Raw genomic sequence first — 24,661 nt, 5'->3', positions numbered from 1 at the left:
CATGGCGGAAAGAAACTAAGAAGAGACAAGTAATTGGAATGACACACCATGTTCATAGACTGGATTATTAAATACTCTTGGCATTTCTATACCACATAAAGGGATGTACACATATATCGCAACAACCCACAAAATTCCATGTCATTATTATAGAAGTGGACAGAATTCTAAAATACATATATAACCCACCCCAAATAGATAAAATAATCTTGAGAGCAAAGAGCAATGATGGCGATGAACAGTTCCTGAACTCAAAACACATAAAAATGCCACAGTAGTCAAAAGAGTCTGCTACTGGCATCAAGACAGTGAGATAGATCAATGAAATATAATAGAGAGACCTCAAATAAATGCACATATATATGGCCAACTGATCTGTGCCAAGGTTCTAAGATTAACAAGTGAAGAGAGGATAGTCTTTTCAACAATCAAGAGAATGAAAAGGCAACCTATAAGATGGGAGGAAATATGTGTAAACCTTGTATCTGAATAAGGGACCAATATCCAGAATATATAAGAAACTACTACAAGTGAATTTCAGAAAAACAGCGGGCAAATAACTGAGTTTCAAAATGGGTAAAAAGCTTCACTAGACACTTCTCCATAAAGACATACAAGTGGTCAATCTACATATGAAAATTTGCTCAACATTGCTAAGCACCAGGGAAATGGAAATCAAGCCACAGGGAGATATCACTCACACCTGTTACGATGTGTATTATAAAAAGACAAATAGGTCTTCCCTGGTGGCACAGTGGTTGAGAGTTCTCCTGCCGAGGCAGGGGACACGTGTTTGTGCCCTGGTCTGGGCGGATCCCACATGCCACTAAGCAGCTGGGCCCATGAGCCATGGACGCAGATCCTGTGTATTTGGAGCCTGTGCTCCGCAATGGGATAGCCCACAACAATGACAGACCCATGTACTGCAAAAAATAAAAAAATAAAAAATAAATAAAACAGAAAGAAAATTAATGGATGCTGGCAAAGATGTGAAAAGTGGAACATTTGTACACTGTTATGTACACTGTAGTAATGTAAAATGGTGTAGCCATTATGGAAAACAGAATGGAGGTCCCCTAAAAATTATTAAGAGAACTCTCATAAAATCCAGCAATCACTCATTTAGGTTTATATACAAAGGAGATAAAACAAGAATGTCCAAGAGATATCTACAATCTCATGTCCATTGCAGCATTATACACAATACACAACATAGGAAAAGTGCCTAGTGTCCATGGGAATATGAATTAATAAAGAAAATGTGGTGTGAACATACAGTGGAATGTCATTCAGTCTGTGAAAAAGAAGGAAATCCTGCCATTTGCAGCAACACGAAAGATCTTGGAGGACATTTGTAAGAGTGAAATAAGCCAGTCACAGAAGGTCCAAAACTGAAAGAAAACTCCAAGAAGCAGAGCGTAGAAGGGTGATTCCAAGAGCTGGCAGGAGGTTGACATGGGGAGTCTCTGTTCAATGCTTAGAATGTGTTATTTCAAAATGGAAAAGATCTAGACACATGCTGTACAGCAAGGTTCATGTAGTCAACAGGACTGCCTGGACATTTCTAAACTTGTTAAGATGTTGGATTTCATCGTATGTGTACTTTTACAACAATAAAATACACAGGTGTAAAATAAATACAAAGTGGAAAAAGGGGGAAAAAGAAGAAAAATAAGGAAAGGGAGTCAACAGATGGAAAGAAGAAATCAGCAAGGGTCTCGAATGTACACAGGTATCAGGAGATAATGGGAGAGAAGCTCCTCTCCCCAGGCTTTAAAGAAGACATCTCTCCAGAGTTCACTCCAGCAAGAGGGGGATGCCCTTTCTCTTCCCCATTCAACCAGAAGTGCCAATAGCATCCTAAGTGTGGCCCAGGCTGTGCTCAGCTGGATACGTTTCCTTGATCTCTAAACCAACCACACCTGACTCCCCATGACTCAGGTGTCCTTAATGAATCTCCTTCCACTTCTCTAAAGCATTTCCCTCTTCACATCCAGCCCGAGGCGGCAATCCTGTCCTCACACGTGTTGTCCACTGGGCGGGTCTCTGAGTTCTTAAGAGCCTCCCTGTGAGTAGCAGGCACTGAATCGCACACCAGGGTTCCCCTCAGCACCATCAGCAAACTACGATCTAGGGATTGAGGATTTCTAGAACAACTTTACTCATACACAGTCTCCTGGGTAAACAAGTGATATTTTACAATCAAGCATTTTCAGTTTTTTCTTTGGTTGGGAAAATATTCACACATATACGGCAATCATATTCTATTAAAGTATGTATTTCTCAAAGGACTCACTATCGAAAAAAATTTTTTAAGTATAACTTTCCATGTTTTAATTGACTTTACTCCCAGACTTGTTTGCTTGCAAAAGCCTTCAGAAAATATCAAGAATCTATCTACGTCATCTGGCAGTTTGCACAGCAACATGAGTGGAGACGCTCTTGTCACACTGCTTGGTTTCTCTGTCCCACCTTGTAGAGCACAACCTCCTGTCCACCCTCCTGGGAAGGGAGCCAGTGCCCACCCTGAGCTCAAGCCCTGGGGTAGATCTCTTGGTTCTGTCTTCACTGTATGCAGTGTTTCTTGCCCAGCACACAGAAACAGGGTCGGCACAAGTGATGGAAGATAGACTTTCTACAGGCAAAGGACATTCCCTTTCTTTAGCACAGAATCCGATAGTGAATATTAGCCTCAAAGGAGAAAGGTGGAGTGAATTTCCTCCATCTAGTTCTGGAGGCTACTTCTTTCTCGGACTCCTCCAGAACTGGGTGTGGCATGTGGGTACAAGCATGGGCTCCCTGCAAAAAGAAGGAGGCCTGCCTAGCACTATGTGCTTCAGTTAAGGGGGGAGGACTCATCCCGAGGCTCTAATAGGAAACAGTTAGAAAGAGGGAAGTGGCCGAGAGATGCATCATAACCATTCAGAATGCTATGAGACCTACTAAGAGATGAGATTTCTTATTAAATGAAGTTGTAATTGACCCAGTAGTAGGGATGCTGAAACCCAGTTTTGTTCACTAAGAATCCAGCCATGGAGCAACTAAGCCCGTGCACCACAACTACTAAGCCTGTGCTCTAGAGCCCGCAAGTCACAACTACTGAGCCCACGTGCCACAACTATTGAAGCCCATGCAATTAGAGCCCGTGCTCTGGAATAACAGTAGCCACCGAAGTGAGAAGCCCACGCAGTGCAACGAAGACCCAACACAGCCAAAAGAAAAAAAAAAAGAATCCAGTAAACATTTGCCTGGGTGGTGATAGGATTTGTTTTGCAGGTTAAATGAGGCTCAATTGGTATAAAATCAATGCACACCCTGAAAGTGTACAGTTTATTTACATTTATATCCATACCCATTCATGATGCAGTGTTGATGGGAATATTTTTTAGAAAGTTGGCACCAGTAACAGTGATGTTTACGGGATCATAAATCAATTGAAACACAACACAAAATGTTCACAAACACACACAGAATCATACCACTTATTTCACATACAGACACACCCAGTCTCATGCACACAAACCTACACAACCTAACCATAATACAGCTTCTTCCTGGGACTATAGTAATTGGTCACATTACTTGTAAATCACTTTCTATCACCAGGGCCCCTACTCTCTTTCCCAGCACAAATTTGGAATCAGTTTGCCCTCTACACTAAAACCAGCAAGAATGTCCCAATTTCTCATCTTCAAAGTTCTTCTTCCCCAAGTGACAGATTCCAGAATACATACTGTTTTCACGTTCTGTGAAGGCCACCTGCAATTACAGAAGAGAAAAGACTATGAGGATAAGATCACAGTGATGCTCAGGTCTTTTGTTCATTTGCTGACAGTAGAAAACCTCATAAGAAACAGTGGCCCAGGGAACCCAGCAAGGGTTATCAGAGCAAACCTACTCAGGCTGAAAGCCAAGAACTGTGCTGGGAGGATGGTACTTCCAAGTACATTTAGGTTGCAAATTACAGAATTCTTTTCCTAGGAAAAATCGCTGCAGGAGAGAGAGCTCTGTACTCTACAGGCTGTAATGGATGCTGTCAATTGTAATGTCCTGTGGAATCAGGCACCATGGGTTGGTTATAGACTCTCACTCCACATTCTCCCAACCAAGGGAATTGTATGTATCTGGAAGGAATACCCTCAAATATTCATAACTTAAATCTATTGAAAGAGAAATAAAGCAATATTTCTATCTCAGACCAGAAAAAATCCAGCTTACCTTAATGATCCACGGAGGCTTTTCTTCTCTCCTATCACGGTGCAGGTCAACCGCCACATCCTCAGGGAGAGCTGGAGGGACACAGAGTAACTGTTAGGACACTGGTGAGGCTGCTCAGCAATTACTCAGGGGCTTTCTTCTCGATGAGGACATGGGGTGGTGTGTATGGATGTGGGAGGTTAGTAAGTGTGGGCTGAGCCGGTGTTGGGCCATCCTCTTTGGGGGATGAAGGAAGGCAAAGGACAAGAGGAAGGAAATGAAAACAGAGCTTTGGCTTTCTAGGTAAGGGGAGTCTAATCAGAAGGGAAGGGTTGATCTAAAAAATGGTAAACACTAAAATGCATGCTCTGTTTCAATGACACAGACCCATGACCCATGCTTTGAGCTTCTGCTAAATTGCCAATGTCTCTTGATTTTTCCCAGATCACTCTTTCCCCTGCATCCATAATGCTAGCTACTGCATTTATCATGTCTTCTGTTGTATGATATTTTATACTTGATTAACAGCAACCTCCCTAAAGGACTGAATTCAATCCTAGACAAAATATGCTATATTTATTCACTAATCACTTGTCTTAAAGAAAATCAAATACACAAGATTTGACAAAACTGAAATCCTACCATTTAGATACAGCCACTATCAATCATATCATATTTTTCTCCCAGTCTTTGTTTTCTATAAAATGTATGTATGCCCACTGAGTCAGGGGCTGTCCATATTCAAAGGAGTGGTTCCATAAGGGGGACACTTCGTTATGAAGAGGGAGCCCGGACTGAGCACAGCCTGTCTCTAACCCAGCTGTGCAGGAGAAGTGTACAGGCTAACAGTCAGGTTCCACTTTGAGTCCTTGGGTGTGGGCTACAGGAATTGACCAATGCTATGGCTTATGGTAATGTTATCCAATACAATAAAATAGCTCCCTGATTCTTATCTGCTTTTGGCCTTGTTTAAGCAATGACACCAACACTGACAGATATGACCTGTACTGTATACATGGGGTCTCACACCTCTCAGAATCTGGGAGCTTACCAGAATTCAGGTGTTGAGGTGAATTTCACATTAATGACTGTGCCAAAGTCAACTGATAAGTCCACCCATAGCTGCCCTGGATTCTGTGACCACTAAGGCCACCTGATGGGCAAGGTCTGGACCTTTGGAGATGCTAGGACTTCCTGCTAAGGATAAGGAGGCAGGAACTCCCTTGCTCCATGACTGAGGATCGATTGGCTGAGTGATAAGTGTAGGTCAGGGATCCAGACCACCCACATTGGGACCCACCACTGGGTTCTCAGTTTGGCTTTTGCACACAGGAGGTCAAGAGCTTAGAACATTTATCTCTGCACCATCTCTTTCTGAGGAAAAGGAATATTAACCAAATCTGGGCAACAACTGTGTTGAGGGAAGAACATGCAACCAACTTCACAAAACAATTAAGGGTCCTGTGCCTGAGCTAACCTTAGGTACTTCAAAAGAACTCCATAAGTCTCTTAGCCCCTTAGAGAGGATGAAAGCAATATTAGAGTTAAACGTAACTCGTCCCAATTCCCTTAGTCTGGAATACTGAAATAAAATTATACAGCAGAGAAAGCCGCATAAACACACAGCACCTGCCAGGGTTTACCCGCGCCTTGGAAGAACGGGGAAGGATAAGACCAAGGCAGGCCTGAGTATAGGTCAGAGGGTAGGCAGGACTGGGGTGTGGGGAGCAAGGGCAGGGCTGACTGGAAGGAGCAGTGGGTTGTAAGAAGAGCAGTGACCCTGGGTCCTGCGGCCCTGAGTCTCTGTCCTGGGCCTGGTCAATTCCAGGAGACCAGGTTAGCAGGGCTGTGAGAGCCAGTGTGTGAAGAAGCCCAGCAGCCCCTTCACACAGTCCTGTAGAATTCCTGCCGGCCATGAAGGGTCTTTAGGATCAGCTGGACGTGGACCCCTCTCAAATGGAAGCATGTCACCACATCAGCCTTGGGAGGTGCTGAGGCTGAAATGAGGAGACTGAGCACATGCAGTGATCCCAAAGCACGTGTTCTGTGACTCATCCACCTCTGGGAGCGCGCTTTCCATGAGGAATAAACAGTGAGGACAAAAGTAACATGAAGCTACAAGTCCTGAAAGTGTTGACGGAGAGAGTTCAACTCTCATCCACCACCTGACACTCACTGTAAGAACTTGTTCTCCAGTGCCAAGTGACTATGAGAGCTTTGTTCCCACTAGGATATGGCCATCATACGTGAATGTAAAAAGGAAACCAAAATCCCTGGTGCAAAATACCCTCCAGGTACCAAACAGAAACGAACCTTTCATCTTTGGCAGTGAAAAAGCAACGAATGAGTAGTCTTGTGAGAAAGAAAATTTCTGAATGGCAAAGAAAGGAAAGATGACTATAAGCACAGTACAGTCAAAGGACATGGACACAATAACTCTATTATATCATTAAAATTTGGAAAGAAGAATCAGAAATCTACACATATTTTCATCTTCTTCCTGATTTCATATTCACCTTCCCTAGTTTCTAAAAAACCGCGTGGAACCAAAGTGTTCTAGGAATTGTCTCGCTTTAGATCCTACCTGAGAGTTGTTCCCTTCGTGAATCATCATCAGCATCACAGCTATGTATGCTCTCCACGATGCATTCTGTACAAACACAAGCATGAGCATAAAGTTATTATACAAGTTGACCCACCCATTTCTCCTACTCGACTTGCTGGCTCACACAGCATCACCCTGGTCTTCCCTCCAGGTTCTCAGACCTCGCCTGTGCTCTGTGCAGACAGAGTCCTTCAATATGATATTGATCACAGATGAAAATTTCAAATGAGGGAGAGATGCTGAGAAAATCACCTTTCGACCCCTCACTTCTATTGACCCATTTATAACTTTCACCGTCAACTTTACCAACCTGAAATTCCAGATGTTACAGACACACTTGAAACATGGCTAGTGTGACCAAGCAATTGTGTGTTTTTTGCATTTTTTAATAGAATGAGTTAATTATTGTTTGAACTAAATTAATTATAAATAGACACATTTGGTTAGTGGCTACCACACTGGGAAGCTCAGCTGTAAGAAATCCAAAGATGAGAAAGAGGCAACCAGCCACCCCTCTCCTGGTTGTTCTTTACTGTAGAAAATTTGATGGCCTGATCTAATCATTCGTATGTAGGTATATCTTGCGCTTTTGGAGCCATGCCAGGCATTGGGAGAGACCTTGTGGACACTGAAATAGTACAGTCAACACTCAGATCCAAGAGGAATTCCCAGCAAGGGGCCCACTTGTAGACAGAGGTGAAGGGCGTGGCCAAGAACACCTGTATTAGACATAATCAGAGAGTAAGTGCAGAGGGGAGGGAGGGATTTCACTCTCTCCATGAGTCCATCCTTCTCACCCCTGACTCTAGAAGACCTGAGGAAGGCAGTGGAAAAGGCCCCGTTGGAGGTGAAAATTTGTATACTGAAAACTACAGGATATTGGGAAAGAAATTAAAGAAGAGACAAGGAATTGGAATGATATACCATGTTCATAGATTGGAGTATTAAATACTGTTGGCATTTCTATACTACATAAAGTGATGTACACATATATCGCAACAACCCATAAAATTCCATGTCATTATTATAGAGGTGGACACAATTCTAAAATACATACGGAACCACACCCCAGTAGATAAAACAATCTTGAGAGCAAAGAGCAATGATGGAGATTAACACTTCCTGACCTCAAAACTCATAACAATGCCACAGTAGTGAAAACAGTCTGCTACTGGCATCAAGACAGTGAGATAGACCAATGAAATATAATAGAGAGACCCCAAATAAACGCACATATATATGGCCAACTGATTTGTGCCAAGGTTCTAAGATTACCAAGTGAAGAAAGATAGTCTCTTCAACAATAAACAGAATGAAAAGGCAACCTATAGGATGGGAGCAAATATGTGTAAACCTTGTTCTGAATAAGGGACCAATATCCAGAATATATAAGAAACTACTACAAGTGAATTTCAGAAAAACAGCAGGCAAATAACTGAGTTTAAAAATGGGTAAAAATCTTCACTAGACATTTCTCCATAAAGACATACAAGTGGTCAATCTATATATGAAAATTTGCTCAACATCGCTAAGCATCAGGGAAATGGAAATCAAGCCACAAGGAGATATCACTCACACCTGTTAGGATGTGTATTATAAAAAGACAATTAGGGCTTCCCTGGTGGCACAGTGGTTGAGATTCCGCCTGCAGATGCAGGGGACTCATGTTCGTGCCCAGGTCTGGGAGGATCCCACATGCCGCTTAGCAACTGGGCCCATGAGCCATGGCTGTTGAGCATGTGCGTTTGGAGCCTGTGCTCCGCAACGGGAGAGCCCACAACAAAGAGAGGCCCAAGTACTGCAAAAAAAAAAAAAAAAAAAAGAAAAAAAGAAAATTAATGGATGCTGGCCAAGATGTGAAGAAGTGGAACTTCTGTACCCTGCTTTGTACCCTGTCGTAATGTAAAATGGTGTAGCCATTATGGAAAACAGAATGGAGGTCCCCTAAAAATTATTAAGAGAACTCTCATAAAATCCAGCAATCACTCATTTAGGTTTATATACAAAGGAGATAAAACAAGAATGTCCAAGAGATATCTACAATCTGATGTCCATTGCAGCATTATACACAATACACAACATAGGAAAACTGCCTAGTGTCCAGGGGAAGATGAATTAATAAAGAAAATGTGGTGTATACATACAGTGGAATGTCATTCAGTCTTTGAAAAGAAGGAAATCCTGCCATTTGCAGCAACACGAAAGATCTTGGAGGACATTTGTAAGAGTGACATAAGCCAGTCACAGAAGGTCAAAAACTGAAAGAAAACTCCGTGAAACAGAGAATAGAAGGGGGGTTCCAAGAGCTGGCAGGAGGTTGACATGGGAAGTCTCTGTTCAATGGTTAGAATGTGTTATTTCAAAATGGAAAAGTTCTAGACACATGCTGTAGAACAAGGTGCATGTAGTCAACAGGACTGCCTGGACATTTCAAAACTTGTTAAGAAGTTGGATTTCATCTTATGTGTACTTTTACAACAATAAAATACACATATGTAAAATAAATACAAAGTGGAAAAAGGGGGAAAAAGAAGAAAAATAAGGAAAGGGAGTCAACAGAGGGAAAGAAGAAAGCAGGAAGGGTCTCGAATATACACAGGTATCAGGAGATAATGGGAGAGAAGCTCCTCTCCCCAGGCTTTAAAGAAGATATCTCTCCAGAGTTCACTCCAGCAAGAGGGGGATGTCCTTCCTCTTCCCCATTCAACCAGAAGCGCCAATAGCATCCTAAGTGTGGCTCAGGCTGTGCTCAGGTGTACACTTTTCCTTGATCTCTAAACCAACCACCCCTGACTCCCCATGGCTCAGGTGCCCTTCCTGTATCTCCTTCCACTTCTCTAAAGCATTTCCCTCTTGAAGTGCAGCCAGAGGCGCCAATCCTGTCCTCACACGTGGGGTCCACTGGGCGGGTCTCTGAGTTCTTAAGAGCCTCCCTGTGAGTAGCAGGCACTGAATCACACACCAGGGTTCCCCTCAGCACTATCAGCGAAATACGACTTAGGGATTGAGGATTTCTAGAACAACTTTACTCATACAGTCTCTTGGGTAAACAAGTGACATTTTACAATCAAGCATTTTCAATTTTTTCTTAGGTGGGGAAAATATTGACACATAAAAGGCAATCATATTCTATTAAAGTATGTATTTCTAAAAGGAATCACTATCGAAAAAGAATTTTTACGTATAACTTTCCATGTTTTAATTGACTTTACTCCCAGACTTGTTTGCTTGCAAAAGCCTTCAGAAAATACCAAGAACATACTTCATCTGGCAGTTTGACCAGCAATATGAGTGGAGATGCTCTTGTCACACTGCTGGGTTTCTCTGTCCCACCATGCAAAGCACAACCTCCTGTCCGCCCTCCTGGAGAGGGAGCCAGTGCCCACCCTGAGCTCAATCCCTGGGGTAGATCTCTTGGTTCCGTCTTCACTGTATGCAGTGTTTCTTGCCCAGCACACAGAAACAGGGCTGGCACAAGTGATGGAAGACAAACTTTCCCCAGGAGAAGGACATTTCGTTTCCTAAGCACAGAATCTGATAGTGAATATTAGCCTCAAAGGAGAAAGTTGTAGTAAATTTCCTCCATCTACTCTTGGATGCTCCCTCTTTCTCGGACTTCTCCAGACCTGGGTGTGGCATGTGGGTACAAGCATGGGCTCCCTGCAAAAGGAAGGAGGCCTGCCTATCACTAGGTGCTTCGGGTAAGGGCGGAGGACTCATCCCGAGGCTCTAATAGGAAACAGTTAGAGTGAGGGAAGTGGCAGAGAGATGTATCATAACCATTCAGAATACTATGAGACCAACTAAGAGATGAGATTTCTTATTAAATGACGTTGTAATTAACCCAGTAGTAGGGATGCTGAAACGAAGTTTTGTTCATTAAGAATCCAGCTATGGAGCAACTATGTCCGTGCAACAAATGTACTAAGCCTGTGCCCTAGAGCCTGAAAGTCACAACTACTGAGTGCACGTGCCACAACTATTGAAGCCCATGCACCTAGAGCCCGTGGTCTGGAGCAAGAGAAGCCACCGAAATGAGAAGACTGCACACTGCCACGAAGAGCCAACACAGCCAAAAAAAAAGAAAAACAAAAAGAATCCAGTAAACATTTGCCTGGGTGTTGATAGTATTTGTTTTCCAGGTTAAATGAGGCTCAGTTGGTATAAAATCAATGCACACACTGAAAGTGTACAGTATATTTACTTTTATATCCATACCCATTCATGATGCAGTGGTGATGGGAATATTTTCTAGAAAGTTGGCACCAGTAGCAGTGATGTTTAGGGGAACATAAATCAAGGGAAACACAACACAAAAAGTTCACATACACACACAGAATCATACCACTCATTTCACATACAGACACACCCAGTCTCATGCATACAAACATACACCACCTAACCGTAATACAGCTTCTTCCTGGGACTATAGTAATTGGTCACATTACTTGTAAATCACTTTCTATCACCAGGACCCCTACTCTCATTCCCAGCACAAATTTGGAATCAGTTTGCCCTCTACACGAAAACCAGCAAGAATGTCCCACTTTCTCATCTTCAAAGATCTTCCTCCCCAAGTGACTGATTCCAGAATACATACCGTTTTCATGTTCTGTGAAGGCCACCTGCAATTACAGAAGAGAAAACACTATGAGGATAAGATCACAGTGATGCTCAGGTCTTTTGTTCATTTGCTGACAGTAGAAAACCTCATAAGAAACAGTGGTCCAGGGAACCCAGCAAGGGTTATCAGAGCAAACCTACTCAGACTGAAAGGCAAGAATTTTGCTGGGAGGATGGAACTTCCAAGTCCATTTAGGTTGCAAATTACAGAATTCTTTTCCTAGAGGAAAAATCGCTGCAGGAGAGAGAGCTCCGTACTCTACAGGATGTAATGGATGCTGTCAATTTTAATGTCCTTTGGAATCAGGCACCATGAGTTGGTCATAGACTCTCACTCCACATTCTCCCAACCAAGGGAATTGAATGTATCTGGAAGGAATACCCTCAAATATTCATAACTTAAATCTATTGAAAGAGAAATAAAGCAATATTTCTATCTCAGACCAGAAAAAAAACAGCTTACCTTGATGATCCACCGAGGCTTTTCTTCTCTCCTATCACGGGGCAGGTCAACCGCCACATCCTCAGGGAGAGCTGGAGGGACACAGAGTAACTGTCAGGACACTGGTGATGCTGCTCAGCAATTACTCAGGGGCTTTCTTCTCGATGAGGACATGGGGTGGTGTGTATGGATGTGGGAGGTTAGTAAGTGTGGGCTGAGCTGGTGTTGGGCCATCCTCTCTGGGGGATGAAGGAAGGCAAAGGACAAGAGGAAGGAACTTAAAATAGAGCTTTGGCTTTCTAGCAAAGGGGAGCCTAATCAGAAGGGAAGAGTCGATCTAAAAAATGGAAAACACTAAAAGGCATGCTCTGTTTCAATGACACAGACCCATGACCCATGCTTTGAGCTTCTGCTAAATTGCCAATGTCTCTTGATTTTTCCCAGATCAGTCTTTCCCCAGCATCCACAATTCCAGCTACTGCATTTATCATGTCTTCTGTTGTATGATATTTTATACTTGATTAACAGCAACCTCCATTAAAGGACTGAATTCAATCCTAGACAAAATATGCTATATTTATTCACTAATCACTTGTCTTAAAGAAAATCAAATACACAAGATTTGACAAAACTGAAATCCTACCATTTAGATACAGCCACTATCAATCGTATCATATTTTTTTCCCAGTCTTTGTTTTCTATACAATGTATGTATGCCCCCTGAGTCAGGGGCTGTCAATATTCTAGGGAGCTGTTCCATAAGTGGGACACTTCGTTATGAAGAGGGAGCCCGGACTGAGCACAGCCTGTCTCTAACCCAGCTGTGCAGGAGAAGTGTACAGGCTAACAGTCAGGTTCCACTTTGAGTCCTTGGGTGTGGGCTACAGGAATTGACCAATTCTAAGGCTTATGGTAATGTTATCCAATACAATAAAATAGCTCCCTGATTCTTATCTGCTTTTGGCCTTGTTTAAGCAATGACACCAGCACTGACAGATATGACCTCTACTGTATACATGGGGTCTCATACCTCTCAGAATCTGTAGCTGACCAGGAGAATGCAGGTCTTGAGGTGAATTTCACATTAATGACTGTGCCAAAGTCAACTGATAAGTCCACCCATAGCTGCCCAGGATTCTGTGATCATTAAGGCCACCTGGTGGGCAAGGTCTGGACCTTTGGAGATGCTAGGACTTCCAGCCAAGGATACGGATGCAGGGACTCCCTTGCTCCATGACTGAGGATCCCTTGGCTGAGTGGTAAGTGCAGGTCAGGGATCCAGAGCATCCGTATTGGGACCCACCCCTGGGTTCTCAGGTTGGCTTTTCCACATAGGAGGTCAAGAGCTTAGAACATTTATCTCTGCACCATCTCCTTCTGAGGAAAAGGAATATTAACCAAATCTGGGCAACAGCTGTGTTGAGGGAAGAACATGCAACCAACTTCAGAGAACAAGTAAGGGTCTTGTGCCTGAGCTAACCTTAGCTACTTCAAAACAACTCCATAAGTCTCTTAGCCCCTTAGAGCGGATGCAAGCAATATTAGAGTTAAAAGTAACTTGTCCGAATTCCCTGAATCTGGAATACTGAAAAAAAATTCTACAGCAGAGGAAGCCTCATAAACACACAGCACCTACCAGGGTTTACCACAGCCTTGGAAGACCTGGGAAGGATAAGACCAAGGCAGGCCTGAGGAAAGGTCAGTGCGTAGGCAGGACTGGGGTGTGGGGAGCAAGGGCAGGGCTGTCTGGAAGGAGCAGTGGGTTGTAAGAAGAGCAGTGACCCTGGGTCCTGCTGCCCTGAGTCTGTTTCCTGGGCCTGGTAAATCCCAGGAGACCAGGTCCGCAGGGCTGTGAAAGCAAGTGTGTCAAAAAGCCCAGCAGCCCCTTCACACAGCCCCCTAGAATTCCTGCTGGCCATGAAGGGTCTTTAGGGGCAGCTGGACGTGGACCCCTCTCAAATGGAAGCATGTGAGCACATCAGCCTTGGAGAAATGGAGAGGCGGAGATGAGCTCAAGGAGCTCATGCAGTGATCCCAGAGCACGTGTTCTGTGACTCATCCATCTCTGGGACTGTCCTTTACAAGAGGAACTAACAGTGAGCACAAAATATGAGGTGAAGCCACAAGTCCTGAAAGTGCAGAGGGAGACAGTTCACTTCTCATCCACCACCTCACCCTTTCTAGAAGAACTTGGTCTCAAGTTTCAATGGCCCAGGAGAGTTTTGACCCACAGGTTCTGTCCATCATAGGTCAATATGCAAAAGAAAAAACTCTACTGTGCACCATACCCTAGATGTGCTAACCAGAGCACAAACTTCCATATTAGGCAGTGACAAGCACAAGAAAGAGCAGCTCATGTGCAAAAGATCAGTTTAGATGAGCAAATCAAGAAAAGGTGATTATAGAGCACAGTCACGTCTAAGGACACAATTTCTCTCTATTGTATCATTAAAATGTGAAAAAAACAAGTCAGAACTCTACACATATTTCATTCTTCTTTCTGATTTCATATCCACCTTCCTCAGTCTGCAAAGCAGGAGATATAACCCTAAAGTTCCAGGAACCTTCTGCCATTAGATCCTACCTAAGTGTTGTTCCTACCTGTATCCTTTTCTTTATCACGGCCACAAATGCTATTCAAAGTCAATTCTGTAGAAACACGAACATGAATTTACAAGTCTTATGGATACATTTAAAATGTGACTAATGTGACTGAGTAATGGGATATTTTATTTTCTTTTATTTTAATACACTTAGTTAATCATTGATTGAATTAAATAAATTATAACAGGCACATCTAGCTAGTGGCTACCACAGTGTAATAAACAACCCTCTCTCTCTCTCTCTCTCCATATATATGTGTATATATATATATAAAGTATATGGAGGATGTTACCACCGCTCGCCTGGTTATTCCCCTCTGTACGGTCTACCCATTCAAGATGGCTGTTTGCTGATGGTTTACCAAAGGAAAAACCTCTGCCCCGTGAAGTACTTAGCCCAAGGGGTAAGAGGGATGCGTCCCTCTGCTGGTTTCCCTGGTAACCGATGAGCCCATCTGCTGTCAACTCCCCCTTTAACTGGTAGCCTGCCTATTCCGCCCAGAGAGAAGCATGCTGCTACTGCTGCTGCTGCGTTCTGCCTGCCATCGGCTATCTACAGTGGGATGTCTCTCCAGGACCACTTTGCTTCCGATGTGAAAGATCTCCCATCTATTAAACCATGAATGTCTCTGTCCCTGACTTCGGGCCATTTCCTTAGCCCTGAGGCTGAGCAAGTACAGGGCTTGCAGGCGTGAGAGGTGCGGCCCAACACCTTCTGCAGGGCAGTTTGCTGGCCAGATTTGATGATTCATTTGTAGGTGTTTCCTAGGCTCATGCACACTTGCCAGGCACTCATGAGACGTTGGGGACACTGAAACAGTAATGTCAACACCCAGATCCTAGAGGAATTCCCGACAGGTGTTCCACTTGAGGGGAGAGGTAATGAGCATGGCCCAGTGCACCTGTGCTAGACATAATCGGCGAGCAGGTGCAGAAGGGAGGGAGGGACATTCACTCACTTCATGAGGCCATCCTTCTCACCACTGCCTCTGAAAACTCCAGGGAAGGAAGGGACAAAATGCCCTTAGAAGGTAAATGGCCTGTACACTGAAAACTACAAACCACTGCTGAAAGTATTAAACAAGGAACAAATCATTGAAATGACATATCATATTCATAGACAGGAGACTTATTATTGTTGACATTTCTACACTCCCCGAAGGTAAGTAGTAATTCATTGTAATACATATCAAAATCCCAATGTCATTTTCAAAGTAAAAGAAAAAAAAATCATAAAATACATATGGAACTACAAAGGACTCCAAACAGACAAAACAATCCTGAGAACAAAGAACATAGATGGAGGCTTCTCACTTCCTGACTTCAAAACACATTACAAAGCCACAGGAATCAAAACTGTATGGTACTGACATAGAAACAGATACATAGGCCTAAAGAGCAGAATAAATAACCCCCCAGGAAAACTCATAGATACATGGCCAAATGAAATTCACCAAGCTTCTAAGACAACAAATAGGGAAACTATAGCGTTTTCAACAGTCAATAGGATGAAAATATAACTTACAGAAAGATTACAAACATATATCAGAAAAGGAGTTAATGTCCAAAACATGTAAGAAAAACACTACAACTCAAATGCAAACTAAGTTAAAAAATTAAAAAGGGCAAATAACTGGGTTCAGAAATGTGCAAAGACTTAAATAAGACATTTCCTAAAAAAGACATACAAATGGCTAACAAATATAGGAAAAGGTTCTCAACCTCACTAATCATCAGGGCACTGCAAATCAACACCTCATACCTGTTAGGCTGTGTATTATAAAGAAAAAAATTAACAGTTTAAGGCCAAGATGTGGGGAATTGGAAAATTTGTACACTGCTGGTGGGAATGCAAAATGGTGCCGCTATTATGATAAAGAGTATGGAGGTTCCTTATAAAATTATAAAGAGAAATATCATATGATTCAGCAATCACAGTTCTGGGTATATAGCCAAAGGAAATTAAATCAGTATCACAATGAGATGAACTTAGGTTCATTGCAGCATTCTCCAAAATAGCCTAGATATGCAACCAACTTCACAAAAGAAGTAAGTGTCCTGTGCCTGAGCTAACCTTAGGTACTTCAAAACAACTCCGTAAGTCTCTTAGCCCCTTAGAGAGGATGAGAGCAATATTAGAGTTAAAACTAACTTGTACCAATTCCCTTAGTCTGGAATACTGAAACAAAAGTTCTACAGCAGGGTAAGCCTCATAAACTCACAGCACCTGCCAGGGTTTACCCCAGCCTTGGAAGAACTGGGAAGGATAAGACCAAGGCAGGCCTGAGGAAAGGTCAGAGGGTAGGCAGGACTGGAGTGTGGGGAGCAGGAACAGGGCTGTCCGGATAGAGCCGTGCGTTGTAATAAGTGCAGTGATCCTGGCTCCTGCTGCCCTGAGTCTCTGTCCTGTGCCTGGTGAATTCCAGGAGACCAGGTTAGCAGGGCTATGAGAGCCAGTGTGTGAAGCGAGCCCAGCAGCCCCTTCACACAGTCCTCTAGAATTCCTGCTGGCCATGAAGCGTCTGTAGGGGCAGCTGGACATGGACCCCTCTCAAATGGAAGCATGTCAGCACATCAGGCTTGGGAGGTGCTGAGGCTGAAATGAGGAGACTGAGCACATGCTGTGATCCCAAAGCATGTGTTCTGTGACTCATCCACCTCTGGGAGTGCAGTTTCCTTGAGGAATAAACAATGAGGACAAAAGTAAGGTGAAGCTACAAGTCCTGAAAGTGTAGAGGGAGATACTTCAAGTCTCATCCACCACCTGACACTCACTATAAGAACTTGTTCTCCAATGTCAAGTGACTATGAGAGCTTTGTTCCCACTAGGATATGGCCATCATACGTGAATGTAAAAAGGAAACCAAAATCCCTGGTGCAAAATACCCTCCAGGTACCAAATAGAAATGAACTATTCATCTTTGGCAGTGAAAAAGCAATGAAACAGTAGTCTTGTGAGAGAGAAAATTTCGAAATGGCAAAGCAAGAAAAGATGACTATACGTACAGTACAGTCAAAGGACATGGACACAATAACTCTATTATATCATTAAAATTTGGAAAGAACAAATCAGAATTCTACACATATGTCCTTCTTCTTCCTGATTTCATATTCACCTTCCTTAGTTTCTAAAGAACTGGGTGGAACCCAAGTGTTCTAGGAATTGTCTCCCTTTAGATCCTACCTGAGAGTTGTTCGCTACGTGAATCGTCATCAGCATCACTGCTATGTATGCTCTCCACCATGCATTCTGTACAAACACAACCATGAGCATAAAGTTATTATACAAGTTGACCCACCCATTTCTCCTACTCGACTTGCTGGCTCACACAGCATCACCCTGGTCTTCCCTCCAGGTTCTCAGACCTCTGTGCAGACAGAGTCGTTCAATAAGATATTGATCACAGTTGAAAATTTCAAATGAGGGAGAGATGCTGAGAAATCACCTTTCGACCCCTCACTTCTATAGACCCATTTATAGCTTTCACCATCAACCTTACCAACCTGAAATTCCAGATGTTACAGATACACTTGAAACATGGCTAGTGTGAACAAGCAATTGTGTGTTTTTTGCATTTTTTAATAGAATGAGTTAATTATTGCTTGAACTAAATTAATTATAAATAGACACATTTGGTTCGTGGCTACCACACTGGAAAGCTCAGCTCTAAGAAATCCAAAGATGAGAAAGAGGCAATCAGCCACCCCTCCCCTGGTTGTTCTTTACTGCAGAAAATTTGATGGCCTGATCTGATCATTTGTATGTAGGTATATCTTGGGCTCTTGGACCCACGCCAGGCATTGCGAGAGTCCTTGTGGACACTGAAATAGTACAGTCAACACTCAGATCCAAGAGGAATTCCCAGCAAGGGGCCCACTTGTAGACAGAGGTGAAGGGCATGGCCCAGTACACCTGTATTAGACATAATCAGAGAGTAGGTGCAGAGGGGAGGGAGGGATTTCACTCTCTGCACGAGTCCATCCTTCTCACCCCTGACTCTAGAGGACCTGAGGAAGGCAGTGGAAAAGGCCCCGTAGGAGGTGAAAAATTTGTATACTGAAAACTACAGGACATTGTGGAAAGAATTTAAAGAAGAGACAAGTAATTGGAATGACATACCATATTCATAGACTGGATTATTAAAAACTGTTGGCATTTCTATACTACATAAAGGGATGTACACATATATCGCAACAACCCATATAATTCCATGACATTATTATAGAAGTGGACAGAATCCTAAAATACATATGGAACCCCCACAAGTAGATAAAGCAATCTTGAGAGCAAAGAGCAATGATGGAGATTAACACTTCCTGAACTCAAAACACATAACAATGCCACAGTAGTCAACACAGTCTGCTACTGGCATCAAGACAGTGAGATAGACCAATGAAATATAATAGAGAGACCTCAAATAAACGCACATATATATGGCCAACTGATGTTTGCCAAGGTTCTAAGATTACCAAGTGAAGAAAGGATGGTCTCTTCAACAATCAACAGAATGAAAAGGCAACCTATAGGATGTGAGGAAATATGTGTAAAACTTGAATCTGAATAAGGGACCAATATCCAGAATATATAAGAAACTACAACAAGTCAATTTCAGAAAAACAGCGGGCAAATAACTGAGTTTAAAAATGGGTAAAAAGCTTCACTAGACATTTCTCCATAAAGACATAAAAGTGGTCAATCTACATATGAAAATTTGCTCAACATTGGTAAGCATCAGGGAAATGGAAATCAAGCCACAAGGAGATATCACTCACACCTGTTAGGATGTGCTGTATAAAAAGACAATTAGGGCTTCCGTGGTGGCACAGTGGTTGAGAGTCCACCTACCGAGGCAGGGGACACGTGTTCGTGCCCCAGTCCGGGAGGATCCCACAGGCTGCTGAGCGGCTGGGCCTATGAGCCATGGCCGCTGAGCTTGTGCATTTGGATCCTGTGATCCACAACGGTAGAGCCCACAACCATGAGAGGCCTGTGTACTGCAAAAATAAAATAAAATAAAATAAAATTCATGGATGTTCGCAAAGATGTGAAGAAGTGAAACTTCTGTACTCTGTTCTGTACACTTTAGTAATGTAAAATGGTATAGCCATTATGGAAAACAGAATGTTGGTCCCCCAAAAATTATTAAGAGAACTATTATAAAATCCAGCAATCACTCATTTAGGTTTATATACAAAGGAGATAAAACAAGAATGTCCAAGAGATATCTACAATTTCATGCCTATGGCAGCATTATACACAATACACAACATAGGAAAACTGCCTAGTGTCCATGGGAAGATGAATTAATAAAGAAAATGTGGTGTATACATACAGTGGAATGTCATTCAGTCTTTGAAAGAGAAGGAAATCCTGCCATTTGCAGCAACACGAAAGAACTTGGAGGACATTTGTAAGAGTGACATAAGCCAGTCACAGAAGGTCAAAAACTGAAAGAAAACTCCGAGAAGCAGAGAGTAGAAGGGTGGTTCCAAGAGCTGGCAAGAGGTTGACATGGGAAGTCTGTGTTCAATGGTTAGCCTATGTGATTTGCAAAATGGAAAAGTTCTAGACACATGCTGTACAACAAGGTGCATGTAGTCAACAGGACTGCCTGGACATTTCAAAACTTGTTAAGACGTTGGATTTCATCGTATATGGACTTTTACAACAATAAAATACACATATGTAAAATAAATACAAAGTGGAAAAAGGGGAAAAAAGAAGAAAAATAAGGAAAGGGAGTCAACAGAGGGAAAGAAGAAAGCAGGAAGGGTCTCAAATGTACACAGGTATCAGGAGATAATGGGAGAGAAGCTCCTCTCCCCAGGCTTTAAAGAAGACATCTCTCCAGCGATCACTCCAGCAAGAGGGGGATGTCCTTTCTCTTCCCCATTCAACCAGAAGCGCCAATAGCATCCTAAGTGTGGCCCAGTCTGTGCTCAGGTGTACACTTTTCCTTGATCTCTAAACCAAACACCCCTGACTCCCCATGGCTCAGGTGCCCTTCCTGTATCTCCTTCCACTTCACTAAAGCATTTCCCTCTCCAAGTGCAGCCCGAGGCGCCAATCCTGTCCTCACACGTGTTGTCCACTGGGCGGGTCTCTGAGTTCTTAAGAGCCTCCCTGTGAGTAGCAGGCACTGAATCACACACCAGGGTTTCACTCAGCACCGTCAGGAAACTATGACCTAGGGATTGAGGATTTCTAGAACAACTTTACTCATACACAGTCTCTTGGGTAAACAAGTGATATTTTACAATCAAGCATTTTCAGGTTTTTCTTTGGTGGGGAAGATATTGACACATATACGGCAATCATATTCTATTAAAGTATGTATTTCTCAAAGGACTCCTATTGAAAAAAAATTTTATATAAAACTTTCCATATTTTAATTGACTTTACTCGCAGACTTGTTTGCTTGCAAAAGCCTTCAGAAAATACCAAGAACCTACTTCACCTGGCAGTTTGCACAGCAACATGAGAGGAGATGCTCTTGTCACACTGCTTGGTTTCTCTGTCCCACCTTGTAAAGCACAACCTCCTGTCCGCTCTGCTGGGAAGGGAGCCAGTGCCCACCCTGAGCTCAATCCCTGGGGTAGATCTCTTGGATCTGTCTTCACTGTCTGCAGTGTTTCTTGCACAGCACACAGAAACAGGGCCAGCACAAATGATGGAGAACAAACTTTCCACAGGAGAAGGACATTTCGTTTCCTTAGCACAGAATCCGATAGTGAATATTAGCCTCAAAGGAGAAAGGTGGAGTGAATTTCCTCCATCTACTCCTGGAGGCACCTTCTTTCTCGGACTCCTCCAGAACTGGGTGTGGCATGTGGGTACAAGCATGGGCTCCCTGCAAAATGAAGGAGGCCTGCCTAGCACTAGTTGCTTCACGTAAGAGGGGAGGACTCATCCCGAGGCTCTAATAGGAAACAGTTAGAATGAGGGAAGTGGCAGAGAGATGTATCATAACCATTCAGAATGCTTTGAGACTTACTAAGAGATGAGATTTCTTATTAAATGAAGTTGTAATTGGCCCAGTAGTAGGCATACTGAAACCCAGTTTTGTTCACTAATAATCCACCCATGGAGCAACTAAGCCCATGCACAACAACTACTAAGCCTGTGCTCTAGATCCCGCAGGTCAAGGCCAAGATGTCGGGAATTGGAAACATTGTACACTGCCTGTGGGAATGTAAAATGGTGCCGCTATTATGAAAAAGAGAATGGGTGTTCCTTATAAAATTATAAACAGAAATATCATATGATTCAGCAATCACAGTTCTAGGTATATATCCAAAGGAAATTAAATCAATATCACAATGAGATGAACTTAGGTTCATTGCAGCATTCTCCAAAATGGCCTAGATATGCAACCAACTTCACAAAACAAGTAAGTGTCCTGTGCCTGAGCTAACCTTAGGTACTTCAAAACAAGTCCGTAAGCCTCTTAGGCCCTTAGAGAGGGTGAAAGCAATATTAGAGTTAAAAGTAACTTGTTCCAATTCTCTTAGTCTGGAATACTGAAACAAAATTCTACAGCAGAGGAAGCCTTATAAACACACAGCACCTGACAGGGTTTACCCCAGCCTTGGAAGAACTGGGAAGGATAAGAACAAGGCAGGCTTGAGGAAAGGTCAGAGGGTAGGCAGGACTGGAGTGTGGGGAGCAGGGGCACGGCTGGCCGGATGGAGCAGTGGGTTGTAAGAAGAGCAGTGACCCTGGGTCCTGCTGCCCTGAGTCTCTGTCCTGGGCCTGGTCAATTCCAGGAGACCAGGTTAGCAGGGCTGTGAGAGCCAGTGTGTGAAGAAGCCCAGCAGCCCCTTCACACAGTCCTCTAGAATTCCTGCTGGCCATGAAGGGTCTTTAGGGGCAGCTGGACGTGAAGCCCTCTCAAACGGAAGCATGTCAGCACAGCAGCCTTGGGAGGTGCTGAGGCTGAAATGAGGAGACTGAGCACATGCAGTGATCCCAAAGCATGTGTTCTGTGACTCATTCACCTCAGGGAGCGCATTTTCCATGAGGAATAAACAGTGAGGGCAAAAGTAAGATGAAGCTACAAGTCCTGAAAGTGTAGAGGGAGAGAGTTCAACTCTCATCCACCACCTGACACTAACTATAAGGACTTGTTCTCCAGTGTCAATTGACTATGAGACTTTTGTTCCCACTAGGATATGGCCATCATACGTCAATGTAAAAAGGAAACCAAAATCCCTGGTGCAAAATACCCTCCAGGTACCAAACAGAAACGAACCATTCATCTTTGGCAGAGAAAAAGCAATGAAAGAGTAGTCTTGTGAGAGAGAAAATTTCTGAATGGCAAACCAAGAAAAGATGACTATAAGCACAGTACAGTCAAAGGACATGGACACAATAACTCAATTGTATCATTAATTTGGAAAGAACAAATCAGAATTCTACACATATTTCCTTCTTCTTCCTGATTTCATATTCACCTTCCTTAGTTTCTAAAGAGCCGGGTGAAACCCAAGTGTTCTAGGAATTGTCTCCCTTTAGATCCTACCTGAGAGTTGTTCCCTATGTGAATCGTCCTCAGCATCACTGCTATGTATGCTCTCCAAGATCCATTCTGTATGAACACAACCATGAGCATAAAGTTATTATAGAAGTTGACCCACCCATTTCTCCTACTCGACTTGCTGGCTCACACAGCATCACCCTGGTCTTCCCTCCAGGTTCTCAGACCTCCCCTGTGCTCTGTGCAGACAGAGTCCTTCAATAAGATCTTGATCACAGTTGAAAATTTCAAATGAGGGAGAGATGCTGAGAAAATCACCTTTCGACCCCTCACTTCTATAGACCCATTTATAGCTTTCACCGTCAACCTTACCAACTTGAAATTCCAGATGTTACAGACATACTTGAAACATGGCTAGTGTGACCAAGCACTTGTGTGGTATTTGCATTTTTTAATAGAATGAGTTAATTATTGTTTGAACTAAATTAATTATAAATAGACACATTTGGTTCGTGGCTACCACACTGGAAAGCTCAGCTGTAAGAAATCCAAAGATGAGAAAGAGGCAACCAGCCAACCTTCCCCTGGTTGTTCTTTACTGCAGAAAATATGATGGCCTGATCTGATCATTCGTATGTAGGTATATCTTGGGCTCTTGGACCCACGCCACGCATTGGGAGAGTCCTTGTGGACACTGAAATAGTACAGTCAACACTCAGATCCAAGAGGAATTCCCAGCAAGGGGCCCACTTGTACACTGAGGTGAAGGGCATGTCCAAGTACACCTGTATTAGACATAATCAGAGAGTAGGTGCAGAGGGGAGGGAGGGATTTCACTCTCTCCGTGAGTCCATCCTTCACACCCCTGAATCTAGAAGACGTGAGGAAGGCAGTGGAAAAGGCCCCGTAGGAGGTGACAAATTTGTATACTAAAAACTACAGGACATTGCAGAAAGAAATTAAAGAAGAGACAAGTAAAGGGAATGACATACCATGTTCTTAGACTGGATTATTAAATACTGTTGGCATTTCTATACTACATAAAGTGATGTACACATATATCGCAACAACCCACAAAATTCCATGTCATTATTATAGAAGTGGACAGAATCCTAAAATACATATGGAACCCCCACAAGTAGAGAAAACAATCTTGAGAGCAAAGAGCAATAAAGGAGATTAACACTTCCTGAACTCAAAACACATAACAGTGCCACAGTAGTCAACACAGTCTGCTAGTGGCATCAAGACAGTGAGATAGACCAATGAAATATAATAGAGAGACCTCAAATAAACGCACATATATATGGCCAACTGATCTTGGCCAAGGTTCTAAGATTACCAAGTGAAGAAAGGATAGACTCTTCAACAATCAACGGCATGAAAAGGCAACCTATAGGATGAGAGGAAATATGTGTAAACCTTTTATCTGAATAAGGGACCAATATCCAGAATATATAAGAAACTACTACAAGTCAATTTCAGAAAAAGTGTGGGCAAATAATTGAGTTTAAAAATGCGTAAAAAGCTTCTCTAGACATTTCTCCATAAAGACATACAAGTGGTCAATCTACATATGAAAATTTGCTCAACACTGCTAATCATAAGGGAAATGGAAATCAAGCCACAAGGAGATATCACTCACACCTGTTAGGATGTGTATTATAAAAAGACAATTAGGGCTTCCCTGGTGGCACAGTGGTTGAGAGTCCGC

The sequence above is a fragment of the Mesoplodon bidens genome (assembly GCF_964165515.1).
Source record: "Mesoplodon bidens genome assembly, contig: HAP1_SCAFFOLD_592, whole genome shotgun sequence".
NCBI classification, from domain to species: Eukaryota; Metazoa; Chordata; class Mammalia; order Artiodactyla; family Ziphiidae; genus Mesoplodon; species Mesoplodon bidens.
The sequence above is the reverse complement of the archived record's forward strand: the minus strand, read 5'-3'. Positions refer to the sequence as shown.